This window comes from Eriocheir sinensis, chromosome 36 (assembly GCF_024679095.1).
Source record: "Eriocheir sinensis breed Jianghai 21 chromosome 36, ASM2467909v1, whole genome shotgun sequence".
Lineage (NCBI taxonomy): Eukaryota > Metazoa > Arthropoda > Malacostraca > Decapoda > Varunidae > Eriocheir > Eriocheir sinensis.
In genome coordinates this window covers 8,680,294-8,693,157 of record NC_066544.1, presented here as the reverse complement: position 1 = coordinate 8,693,157, position 12,864 = coordinate 8,680,294, and the positions used below count along the sequence as shown (strand labels likewise).

Here is a 12,864-nt window from a genome sequence, read left to right as displayed (position 1 = left end):
GGGGGTGGGGGTAATATCACCTGGAGGAGTTTAATTGGAGGTTTACTGAGAGTGCGCCAGGTAAGGGGGAAGGGGAGGAAGGGGGTAGGGAGGGCTGCTCAGGTGGGCTTATGTCACCTGGGGGATTTAATTGGTGATATTGAGGGGAGGAGGAGGAGGAGGAGGAGGAGGAGGAGGAGGAGGAGGAGGAGGAGGAGGAGGATGGTGTTAGAGATGGAGAGGAAGAGAGGGAAAGGTAGTGGTAGTATGGAGTTTAATTGGTGATATTAGGAGGAGGAGGAGGAGGAGGAGGAGGAGGAGGAGGAGGAGGAGGAGGAGGGCAGTGGGAGGCTAATGAGTAAAGAAAAAGCCATAAAAGGAAAGAAATTTACACTTAAAAGAAGAAGAAGAAGAAGGAGAAGAAGAAGAAGAAGAAGAAGAAGAAGAAGAAGAAGAAGAAGAAGGAAAAAGATGACACAAGAGGGACAAAAAGCAACAGAAGACGAAGAAAAAAGAGACAAAATAGACGTGAAGAGTAAATACAAGATAAAAAAAAATAATAAAAGGAAGAGGAGGAGGAGGAGGAGGAGGAAGAGGAGAAAGAAGTCCTAGGGAAGCGAGAGAGGAAGATTAAGGAGTAACGAAGAGGGAAGAGTGAGAGGAGGAGGAGGAGGAAGAGGGGAAGATGAAGATGCCCAAGAGGAGTGAGGGGAGATTAAGAGGACTAGGGAAGAGAAACAAGGAGGAAGAAGAAGAGGAGGAGGAGGAGGTGAATGCCCAGCGGAGCGCGTTTAGGAGGGGGAAAGAAGAACGAGGATGACAAGGAAGATATAAGGGAGGAGGACTAGGAGGAGGAGGACCCGGAAATTAGTAAGAGAAAAATAAGTTGGGTTAAAAAGAGGATGAGTTGTAGGAGGAGGTGGAGGAGGAGGAGGTGCATAATGTGTTCTGTGGAGGAGGAGAAGGAGGAGGAGGTGGAGGAGGATGAGGAAGTACAAAGGAAAAGCAAGCAGCAACAGACCTCTTGGTCCTAACTAGGCTGTTTGTTGTTGCTACCATCTACTCTAATCTACGAGTCAGAGACACAGGACAGCAAAGGCGAAGGCTCCTCCCCTCCCACCAGGTTGCTACTAAATATTGTTATTGTTATTAGACTATGATCGAGTACATCCATAATAACTATACATGCTATTTTTTTATCGAAAAAATAAATATTCACTTCATTCAGAGAGAGAGAGAGAGAGAGAGAGAGAGAGAGAGAGAGAGAGAGAGAGAGAGAGAGAGAGAGAGAGAGTTTTTTCTTTACAAGAAATTTATTAGGGAATTTCATCAGAAGTCATTGAGATAAAAAAAATACTCCATCGGGTACCTGTACCGGTACTAACGGTACCTGAGTTTTCGGTACCGGTACTACCGGTACTCAAATTAACGGTACTTGCCCATCCCTAATGCTTGGAAGATGGCGGCGGGACCCACACTGCTCTGCGCCCCGGCCGCGGTCAGGATGCCAGCTCTCGCCATACTGACATCTCGTTTTCTGTGTAACACTTACACTAAACGCCCTACGGCTATGGATTGTTGTTTATTAATAACCTAACACATGCACTTGGTCATAGTGGGTCATGCATCCCACACATAGCCCAGCTTTGGCAGTAACAACGAAATGATTTGAAAAAGATCCTGTTTCCCGCCTTCTAGTTTTCCCGCGTGATCTGTGACTACTTCCCGCTCTCTCAATCAAAATGGCGGGGACCCCGCGGTATTTTTCCACGGGCCACTCCCTGAATAATGAAATCATGACAAACGCAATACTCAAGATGTGCATGGGCGAACTAACGAGGAGGAGGAGGAGGAGGAGGAGTGCTAAATCGTTCCCGGGAGTGGGCAAAGAGGTTAAATATAGATGTGTGTGTGTGTGTGTGTGTGTGTGTGTTGGAGAGAGAGAGAGAGAGAGCGTATTCTAATAATAATTCGAAATCATCACACTTACCTCCTCCTCCTCCTCCTCCTCCTCCTCCTCCTCGGTCAGCAGCATCTCGGCAACAGGACTCACTCTGTTGACACGACAAACTCCTCAACAGCCACTCGCCAAACACAGACACACACACACACACACACACACACACACACACACACACACACACACACACACACACACACACACACACACACACACACACACACACACACACACACTTGCGATGCCACACGTATACAAAGGTTATATATAGATTTTCTTACACACACACACACACACACACACACACACACACACACACACACACACACACACACACATACTGCAGTTCATCCACATTCATTACCGTCTCAGTATTAGTTATGTTTATGTATCCCGTAACTCTGAAGCCATTAAAGTATTTATTCTATTTGGGTGTAATTTTGACTAAGTGGTGAGTGAGGAACCACCACCACCAGTAATAATCACGGTAATAATAATGCCAATAAAATGTAATAATAGGAAAGAAATAGAAACCCAATACTCTTTTTTGTGATTTTTATTATTTGTTTTGTATTAGTATTTTTTTTATATCGAGTGTTTTTTTCATACTTTTTTCATGAATTGTGTTCTTTTATGATTTCTAGTGTTTTTTTTCATGGTTTAGTTTTTTTTCTTCAGTGATGTTTTGCCTTGCCCGTCCATTTCTTCATTAAGTTTCTACGTGTATGTTGTGTAAGAGAGAGTGAGTCGTGTCAGTAAATACGTGTGGTGAATCTTACTTACCTGTCTTAACCTCTCTTTCTCTCTCTTCCACAGGTGAGTAAACTAACAACAAGGATAAGAACAACAACGACAACAAGCAGTCAAGGTTATTGTGTACATGTGTGTGTGTGTGTGTGTGTGTGTGTGTGTGTGTGTGTGTGTGTGTGTCCGTAATTGCACTCACATCTGCGTGGAAGCTAAACTAGGAGTGTTGCGTGGGTGAAGGAGGTGGAGGAGAAAAAGGAGGAGGAGGAGGAGAAGGAGGAATACGAAGAAGAGAAAGAGAGAAAAAAATGCGCAGTAAGGAAGGGCCTTGCCACATCCGCATGGAAATGAGGTACAACACAAAGAAACACAAACTTTTTAGAAGACAGCAAAACCTCTCATCTCAGAACTGCGCTGTCAACCACTTAAGGATAAAGAAGGAGAGAAAGAAAGAAAAGAAGAGGAAATAAAAACTTAACCACCACAGTAAAACACTCAAAACACCACCACCACCACCACCACCACTTCTATCACTACCACCTCAGCGCCAACACTAACAGCAACACAGCACCACTACCACCACTAACACACGACTAACAATACTCTCACTGACACAATCACCAACACAACAACACTATCAGCAACACCACTAACACAGTATTACCTACACCAACACCACTTTATCACCACCACCAACACAGCATTACCACTGCAACACCACACCACACCACCGACAACACAACACCACCACCACCACCACAGCAACAGCAACACAGCACCACTAACATCACTAACGCATGACAAACAACACTATCACTAACACAGCACTAACATAATCACCAACACAACAACACTCAGCAACACCACACCACACCACCACTACCACCACCACACCACCACCACCACCACCAAAGCACTGCAGTATTACCAGCTCAGTAGATCACCTGGCCTCACCTCCACACTAACTGTCCGCGTAGTAAAATGAAAGGGAGAGGAATGAAAAATACTTTGAAATCCTGCTAATAATAAAAGCCGCCACCCTCCCTGCCCTCCCCGCCTCCCTCTGTGTTCCCCGCCAAGAGAAAAGAGAGGGAGAAAAAAAGAATGGAGTTGCGTGTTAAAAATGAACAGAAAAAGAGAGGGAGGGAGAGAGTGCGTGCTGAATGGATGCTAATTAGGAAAGACAGGAGGAAGAGGAAAACGTGTTTGTTTGTTTGTTCTATGTGATGTGATGTTTTGTGATGGGAGAGGGGTGATGAGAGGAGAAGAATGGAAGGGGAGAAGAGGGGGAAATGTGTGATGAAAATGTGATAAAGCGATAAAAAAAGAAAAGGGTAAATGTGAAATAGGTTTAGAAATCATTGGAGAAGAAGAAATGGAGAAATGTGTAATGCAAAAGTTCGTAATAAAAAAATGTTAATAAAGGTAAAGGAAATATTTTATGGATATCTAAATACGAAGTTGTACAAGAAAAGATGGCGCCACTTTAAAACACTTGCCTGCGCCATGATGGGCTGGGGGCGACTACCATCCAGGCCCCTCAAGAGAAGCCTACCGGTGCTATAGGCTGACATGTAAAAAAAAAAAAAAAAAAAAATAAAATAAAATAAAATAATAATAATAATAATAATAATAATAAAAAACTAAGGGAAATTAAAGGAGAAAATATAGATAGTAGAAATGTGTTCAGGAAAAGGGCGCTTATTAGAAAAGAGAAAAGAAAGAGGAAAATATCTGCATAAAACCCATGATGTGAGGTTGTACGTTATATCAAGACCCGTTAAAGATAGATAAAAGAAAAGGGAGGAAAGTGCGTGCTGAGAAGGCCATGATTAAACTGAAAGGACACGCACGAAGTAAGACAAAATACCTGCTGAAAATCTACCTAGTTACACGTTGTACGATAATATGACCTGCAGAGTCTTTGTAAAATGAAGTTGTACAATAATCTAGCCTGCTGAAAGTATGTAAAAGCAGTTGTACAATAATATAAGACGCTGGAAGTATGTAAAAACAGCTGTGCAATTATCCAACCTGCTGAAAGTATATAAAAACAGCTGTGCAATTATCCAACCTGCTGAAAGTATATAAAAACAGCTGTGCAATTATCCAACCTGCTGAAAGTATGTAAAAACAGCTGTGCAATTATCCAACCTGCTGAAAGTATATAAAAACAGCTGTGCAATAATCCAACCTGCTGAAAGTATATAAAAACAGCTGTGCAATTATCCAACCTGCTGAAAGTATATAAAAACAGCTGTGCAATAATCCAACCTGCTGAAAGTATATAAAAACAGCTGTGCAATAATCCAACCTGCTGAAAGTATGTAAAAACAGCTGTGCAATTATCCAACCTGCTGAAAGTATGTAAAAACAGCTGTGCAATTATCCAACCTGCTGAAAGTATATAAAAACAGCTGTGCAATTATCCAACCTGCTGAAAGTATATAAAAACAGCTGTGCAATTATCCAACCTGCTGAAAGTATATAAAAACAGCTGTGCAATAATCCAACCTGCTGAAAGTATACAAAAACAGCTGTGCAATTATCCAACCTGCTGAAAGTATGTAAAAACAGCTGTGCAATTATCCAACCTGCTGAAAGTATGTAAACGCAGTTCTACAATAATATAAGACGCTGAAAGTATGTAAAAATAGCTATGCAATAATATAACCTGCTGAAAGTCTTTGTAATATTAAGGTGAGCAGTTGAAGTGATGCAAAATAATGGAAAAGAAAAAAGAAGTGTAAACTGAAAAGATGTATGATATGAAGTTGTACAATAAAGGTGGAAAAAAAAGACTATAAAAGAGAAGTTAAAATGGCGCCGTGAATTTGGTACTAATTAAAGAGTGACAAAAGTAAAAGAGAAATGTTTGCAGGAAGTCTACATCACGTGAACCTGAAGTTGTAGAGTAAAAAAGGATAAAAAATAGAGAGAAAACAAAAGTATGTGATGAAAAAGTGCTGATTAGGGAAGACCAAAGGAAAGTAAAATGCGAAAACCAATGGAAAAAAGTTACCGCTAAAACTGTGCATTTGAATAATTTTGAATAAGTTTGATTGATAGAAAAATAAGTGTCAGAAAAAAACTTTGAATTGAATTAGTAAAGGTGAAAAGAGAAACCATGTAGTGTCTATATGAATAACACAAATATTAATGAAGAAAGAAGTGCCGGCAGAAACAATGGACGTAGATAGTGAAAAAAAAGACTATTATTACCACAAAAAAAAACCACTAGATAAAAATAATAAAAGGCAAATAAAGAAAAAAAAAGGACCATTAATACCACACAAAAAACACTAGATAAAAATAATAAAAGGCAAATAAAGAAAAAAAAGACATTAGTACCACACAAAAAACACTAGATAAAAATAGTTAAAGGCAAATAAAGAAAAAAAAGACCATTACTACCACACAAAGAAACACTAGATAAAAATAATTAAAGGCAAATAAAAAAAAAGAAGACCATTACTACCACACAAAAAAACACTAGATAAAAATAATAAAAGGCAAATAAAGAAAAAAAAGACATTACTACCACACAAAAAACACTAGATAAAAATAGTTAAAGTCAAATAAAGAAAAAAATACATTACTACCACACAAAAAACACTAGATGAAAATAATAAAAAGCAAATAAAGAAAAAACAGACATTACTACCACACTAAAAACACTAGATAAAAATAATAAAAGGCAAATAAAGAAAAAAAGATGACCATTACTACCACGCAAAAACACTAGATAAAAATAATAAAAAGCAAATAAAGAAAAAAAGACATTACACCCACGCATTGTATAAAAAAAGACTCACAAAAGACGAGAATTACAGTTTCGCATTAAATATATTCAGTGACCATTTAAATACACGAAAATTAATACACTATCCATCGAAGTATACAAAGACAAATATAGCGTCCATTTAAATAAAGAAAAAATTACAGCGCAAGCCATCAATATATTTAAAGACATGTGTGTCCATATATGTATACAAGAATTCATATAGTGCCCACTTAACTATAGAATGAACTCATACATTGTCCATTTAAATTAAGAAAAACGAAAAGTGTGCAGTTAAACATAGGAAGAATACCTTGCTTATTTAAATTTAGAATAACGAAGAGTGTGCAGTTAAACATAGGAAGAATACCTTGCTTATTTAAATTTAGAATAACGAAAAGTGTGCAGTTAAACATAGGAAGAATACCTTGCTTATTTAAATTTAGAATAACGAAGAGTGTGCAGTTAAACATAGGAAGAATACCTTGCTTATTTAAATTTAGAATAACGAAGAGTGTGCAGTTAAACATAGGAAGAATACCTTGCTTATTTAAATTTAGAATAACGAAGAGTGTGCAGTTAAACATAGGAAGAATACCTTGCTTATTTAAATTTAGAATAACGAAGAGTGTGCAGTTAAACATAGGAAGAATACATTGCTTATTTAAATTTAGAATAACGAAGAGTGTGCAGTTAAACATAGGAAGAATACCTTGCCTATTTAAATTTAGAATAACGAAGAGTGTGCAGTTAAACATAGGAAGAATACCTTGCCTATTTAAATCATCAACATATATTCCCTCTTCATCAACACCCACTATCTATTTTATTTGTTTGTTTTGCAGTTTACGCATCCTCTATCTACACTCCCTCATCATGTATACCTAACCTAACCAAACCTAGCCTAACCTAACCTAACCAAACCTAACATAGCCTAACCTAACCTAACCTAACCTAACATAGCTTAATCTAACCTGACCTAACCTCCATTGTCTAGTTTGCCCTACAGTTTTAAATTAAGAAATACAAAGAGTGTGCAGCTAAACATAGAAAGCATAAAAGTATCATCAGAAACTATAGATACACAAACAGTAGGAAGGTCAAAGGAAGTCGCCATTACAAGCACGCATCACGCACTCAAAGGGAAGGCATTGGGAAGGAAAGTGGCCATTGAGAATAAACTTTCCAAAAATGGGTCTTAATCAGGAAAGGGAAGTGTCCAATAAAGCACGTGTGTGTGTGTGTGTGTGTGTGTGTGTGTGTGTGTGTGTGTGTGTGTCCTTGGCCTTGCATGCACGAATTAGCGATCAATTGAAGGAGAATGACTGTGAAGGAAGGGTGAATGAATCCAAGCATTACTCACTTTACTCTTCCTCCTCCTCCTCCTCCTCCTTTTCCTCTTCCTCTTCCTCCTTTGTTTTCTTCTTCTTCTTCTTCTTCTTCTTCTTCTTCTCGACTATGTTCTTTTTCTTGCTCTTATTTTCTTGTTCTGCTTCTTTGTCCTTTTTTATGCCTATTTTTATCCCCTTTTCTTCTCCATTGTTCATTTTCATCTTCTACATCCACTTTTTTCTCGTTGTTCTACTTCTACTTTGTCTCCTTCGCAGTCTTCCCCTTCCTCCACTTCTTTTCTTTTTCCTTAACCTACTCTTCCTTCTTTCCCATCTCCTCATCTTCCATATCTAAGACCTACCAAAAATATCCACCCTATTCCAATCTTCTCCTTCCCCAACTTCTTTCCTTTTTCCTTAACGTAAACTTCCTTCTTTTCCATTTCCTCATCTTCCATAGACACCAAAACTACCAAAAATGTCCACTCTATTCCAATCTTCCCCTTCCCCCACCTTTTCTTTTTCCTTAACGTATACTCTTCCTTTTTTCCCATTTCCTCATCTTCCATAGACACCAAAACTACCAAAAATATCCACTCTATTCCAATCTTCCCTTCCCCCACCTTTTCTTTTTCCTTAACGTATACTCTTCCTTTTTTCCTATCTCCTCATCTTCCATAGACACCAAAACTACCAAAAATGTCCACTCTATTCCAATCTTCTCCCTCCCCCACTTCTTTTCTTTTTCCTTAACGTATACTCTTCCTTCTTTCCCATCTCCTCCTCTTCCATATCTAAGACACCAAAACTTCCAAAAATATCCACTCTATCCAGTCTTGTCACTGCGTAGACAGCCATCACGTTCCCTTCCTTCCCATCCCCTCCCTCCCCTCCCTTCCCGCACACACACATACACCCACACACATCTTGGCGTTACGAAATACACTCACTCTCCATATTAAACGGTATAGAATGACTGGTAAGAAAGACCACAGGAACACGAAATTATCATGTATGAGCCATGTTGTGTATATATATGTGGGCCATTCTGTGTGTGTGTGTGTGTGTGTGTGTGTGTGTGTGTGTGTGTGTTCAGGGTATCTTGCAGCAATAGCGTAAAGAGCAATAGGCAAAGAAACACGGAGAAAGAAGTAAAAAGCAAGTAAGGATTAAAGAAGTAAATTTGTGTTCTCGTACGAAGCCTAGATATTGGTGGACAGTGAATGCATAGAGGAGGAAGAAGAAGAAGAAGAAGAAGAAAAAAAAAACAAGAAGAAAGAGAAAAAGAGTTGGGGGAGGAGTGAAGAATGTAAGGAAGGAAGGGATTGGAGGGGAAGAGATGCAGAGAGAGAGAGAGAGAGAGAGAGAGAGAGAGAGAGAGAGAGAGAGAGAGAGAGAGAGAGAGAGAGAGAGAGAGAGAGAGAGAGAGAGAGAGAGAGAGACTACTAGGAAACAAAGGAGTCATGTGATCGTCATGCGAAACTAAAAATTCCTCCGCCGCTGAAAATTACTGATGCAAGGAACGGAAAGGTGAAGGGCGGACATGTAAAGACGAATCCACCTTTCCTTGTGAATATTCAATTGTTTTGCTGACACGTGGACCAAAACCTTAATCTATATTGTTAACATAGAAAGAATACCTTGCCTATTTAGATTTAGAATAACGAAGAGTGTGCAGTTAAACATAGGAAGAATACCTTGCCTATTTAGATTTAGAATAACGAAGAGTGTGCAGTTAAACATAGGAAGAATACCTTGTCTATTTAGATTTAGAATAACGAAGAGTGTGCAGTTAAACATAGGAAGAATACCTTGTCTATTTAAATTTAGAATAACGAAGAGTGTGCAGTTAAACATAGGAAGAATACCTTGTCTATTTAGATTTAGAATAACGAAGAGTGTGCAGTTAAACATAGGAAGAATACCTTGCCTATTTAGATTTAGAATAACGAAGAGTGTGCAGTTAAACATAGGAAGAATACCTTGTCTATTTAGATTTAGAATAACGAAGAGTGTGCAGTTAAACATAGGAAGAATACCTTGTCTATTTAAATTTAGAATAACGAAGAGTGTGCAGTTAAACATAGGAAGAATACCTTGCCTATTTAAATCATCAATACATATTACCACTTCATCAACACCCACTATCTATTTTATTTGTTTGTTTTGCAGTTTACACATCCTCTATCTACACTCATTCCGTCATCATGTATACCTAATGTGCGCACGCATTAACATAATCCCCCAAAATGCATGTGGAACCAATACCCATAGGAAGTAAAAAGAAAAAGCAGAAATAGAGAAAAAAGGAGTAGAGATTACGAAGGGGGAACGGAAATAGACGCTCGCAGGCTAAAAATATTATACTAAAAAAGGAAAACTAAAAGGGTGGTGGTAGTGGTAGGGATGGTCGTAGGGAAAAAAAAATACAAAGATGGAAATAAAGAAAGAACAAAAATACAAAAATGGTGATCGTGGTGGTAGTAGTAGTAGTAAGGGTGATGGTAGTGGAAGTGATGGTAGTCGTAGGAAAGAAAATACAAAGACAGAGATAGAAGTAAAGTACAGTTAGGTGCATATACGCTATGGTTGCGCGTGGCTGCGGTGCTCATCTCCGTCACATTGGGATTGGATAAAGAGAAAACAAAGGAAAAGTGGTGGTGGTGGTTGTGGTGGAGGAGGAGGAGGAGGAAAAATAATACAAGGACAGAGACAAAGACAGAACAAAAATGCTGAAGATAATGATGATGATGGTGGAACAAAAACTGCAAGAACAGAGATAAAGAGAAAACAAAAATACAAAATAATGATGGTGATGATGATGGTAGAACAAAAAAAAATACAAGAACAGAGATAAATAGATAGAAAATACAAAAAAAATGGTGATGATGATGGTGGAACAAAAAAATCAAGGATAGAGATAAATAGAGATAGAAAATACAAAATAATGATGCTGATGATGATGGTGGAACAAAAAATACAAGGGCAGAGATAAATAAAGATAGAAAATACAAAAAAATGATGGTGATGATGATGGTGGAACAACAAAATTCAAGGATAGAGATAAAGATAGAAAATACAAAAAAAAATGATGGTGATGATGATGGTGGAACAACAAAATTCAAGGATAGAGATAAATAAAGATAGAAAATACAAAAAAAAATGATGGTGATGATGCTGGTGGAACAACAAAATTCAAGGATAGAGATAAATATAGAAAAAATAAAAAAAAAAAAATGATGATATGATGATAACAAACACAAAAAATTCAGATAAAGAGAAATAAAAAAATGATGGTGATGATGATGGTGGAACAACAAAATTCAAGGATAGAGATAAATAAAGATAGAAAATACAAAAAAAATGATGGTGATGATGCTGGAACAAAAAAATACAAGGACAGAGATAAAGAGAGAACAAAAATACAAGATAATGATGGTGGTGATGATGATGGTGGAACAAAAAAAATACAAGAACAAAGACAAATAGATAGAAAATACAAAAAAAAATGATGGTGATGATGGGACAAGAAAAATCAAGGATAGAGATAAATAGAGATTGAAAATACAAAATAATGATGGTGATGATGATGGTGGAACAAAAAAAATACAAGGACAGAGATAAATAGAAATAGAAAATACAAAAAAAAAATGATGGTGATGATACTGGAAAAACTTCAAGAACAAAGATGAAGATAGACTCCCAAAAATTATTAAAAAAAAATGTGGTGATGGTGGAACAAAATAAATTCAAGCTTGAGATACATAGAAATAGAAAACACACACAAAAAAAATGATGGTGATGATGGGACAAAAACCACAATAACAAAAATAAAGATAGAAACCAAAAATAAAAATAAGGGTAGCGTTGGTGGTGGTGGTAGGGAACAAAACAAACAAAAAATAAAAATAAATGAAGAGAGCAAAAAATACATAGAGAGAGAGAGAGAGAGAGAGAGAGAGAGAGAGAGAGAGAGAGAGAGAGAGAGAGAGAGAGAGAGAGAGAGAGAGAGAGAGAGAGAGAGAATGAAAAGGTAGATAGAGGACATGAAAGAAGAAGAAAAAGAGATGAAAAGAAAACTGAGAGGAGGAGGAACTGGAGGAAGAGGAGAGAGAGAGAGAGAGAGAGAGAGAGAGAGAGAGAGAGAGAGAGAGAGAGAGAGAGAGAGAGAGAGAGAGAGAGAGAGAGAGAGACTTTTTTCAGCTCGTGCTAAAAATATATATTATCGTACCAAATAAAAACGGAGACAATATATTATTTTCCTGTTTTCGATCGTTCTAGTAAGCATTGCCGTACATTTAAACGAGGCGAGGAGACACATGAGTAATAATAAAAAGGTAAAAGGTTAAAAAACGTTCGTATCTGAGCAAAATCGTTCTAGTGCTTACACCGAAGAAGCGACGCGTAAAAAACTAGTCGGGTGAGTAAAACAAAGGAATTGAAGGGTAACTAAAGAAAAATGTGAAAAAATGTGCCTAAGGTGATATTGTACTTAATCTCGGCTGCTCAGTGTTATGTATTTGTTTTGTTTGTCTTACTTGTGTGTGTGTATCTCTGTTGGGTAAAAAAAAAAGTAGTTAAGTGAGTAAAACAATGCAAATGAGGGTTAACAAAAGAAAAATGTGCCTAAGGTGATCTCGTACTTAATCTTGGTTACTCAGTGTTGTGTATTTTTTTTATTTGTATTACTTATGTGTGTGTGTGTGTGTGTGTGTGTGTGGTTAGTGGGGTTGGGGGTGGAGCGAGAGAGTGAGGGGTGGGGATGACAGGGTGGGGAGTTAGTGGAGGTGAAAATACTAAAAAAGGTGGAGGTGAGGGTGGAGTGAGATGGGGGTTGACGGGGGGGGGGGAGGTCGAGTGAGGGGAGAAGTGGAGATAGGGATGGCAGAGTGGGGAATTTACAGGTTGGGGAGGTAGTGGAGGGTAAAATACTAAAAGAAGGTGGAGGTGATGGTGGAGTGAGTTTGGAAGGGAGAGGGGGTAGTGGGGTTGGGGGGTGGAGCGAGAGAGTGAGGGGTGGGAATGACAGGGTGGGGAGTTTACAGTTTGAGGAGGTAGTGGAGGAG

The 12,864-nt window shown here is 38.3% G+C and overlaps 1 long non-coding RNA gene across 50 annotated transcripts; it reads right to left on the bottom strand.

Annotated features, from left to right (window-relative positions):
• Positions 1 to 2,759: 2,759 nt before the first annotated feature.
• Positions 2,760 to 11,023, bottom strand: LOC127007711 (uncharacterized). Of its 50 annotated transcripts, none has more exons than XR_007760442.1 (5): positions 9,439 to 11,023; positions 7,180 to 7,236; positions 6,895 to 7,065; positions 5,281 to 6,837; positions 2,760 to 5,240 (listed from the first exon to the last, which is right to left on the bottom strand). It is a non-coding gene; the product is annotated as an uncharacterized LOC127007711 (long non-coding RNA). The 50 variants fall into 50 exon arrangements; XR_007760445.1 differs by having other exon boundaries at positions 6,895 to 7,008; XR_007760453.1 differs by having other exon boundaries at positions 6,895 to 6,951.
• Between the last annotated feature and the right edge of the window lie 1,841 nt (positions 11,024 to 12,864).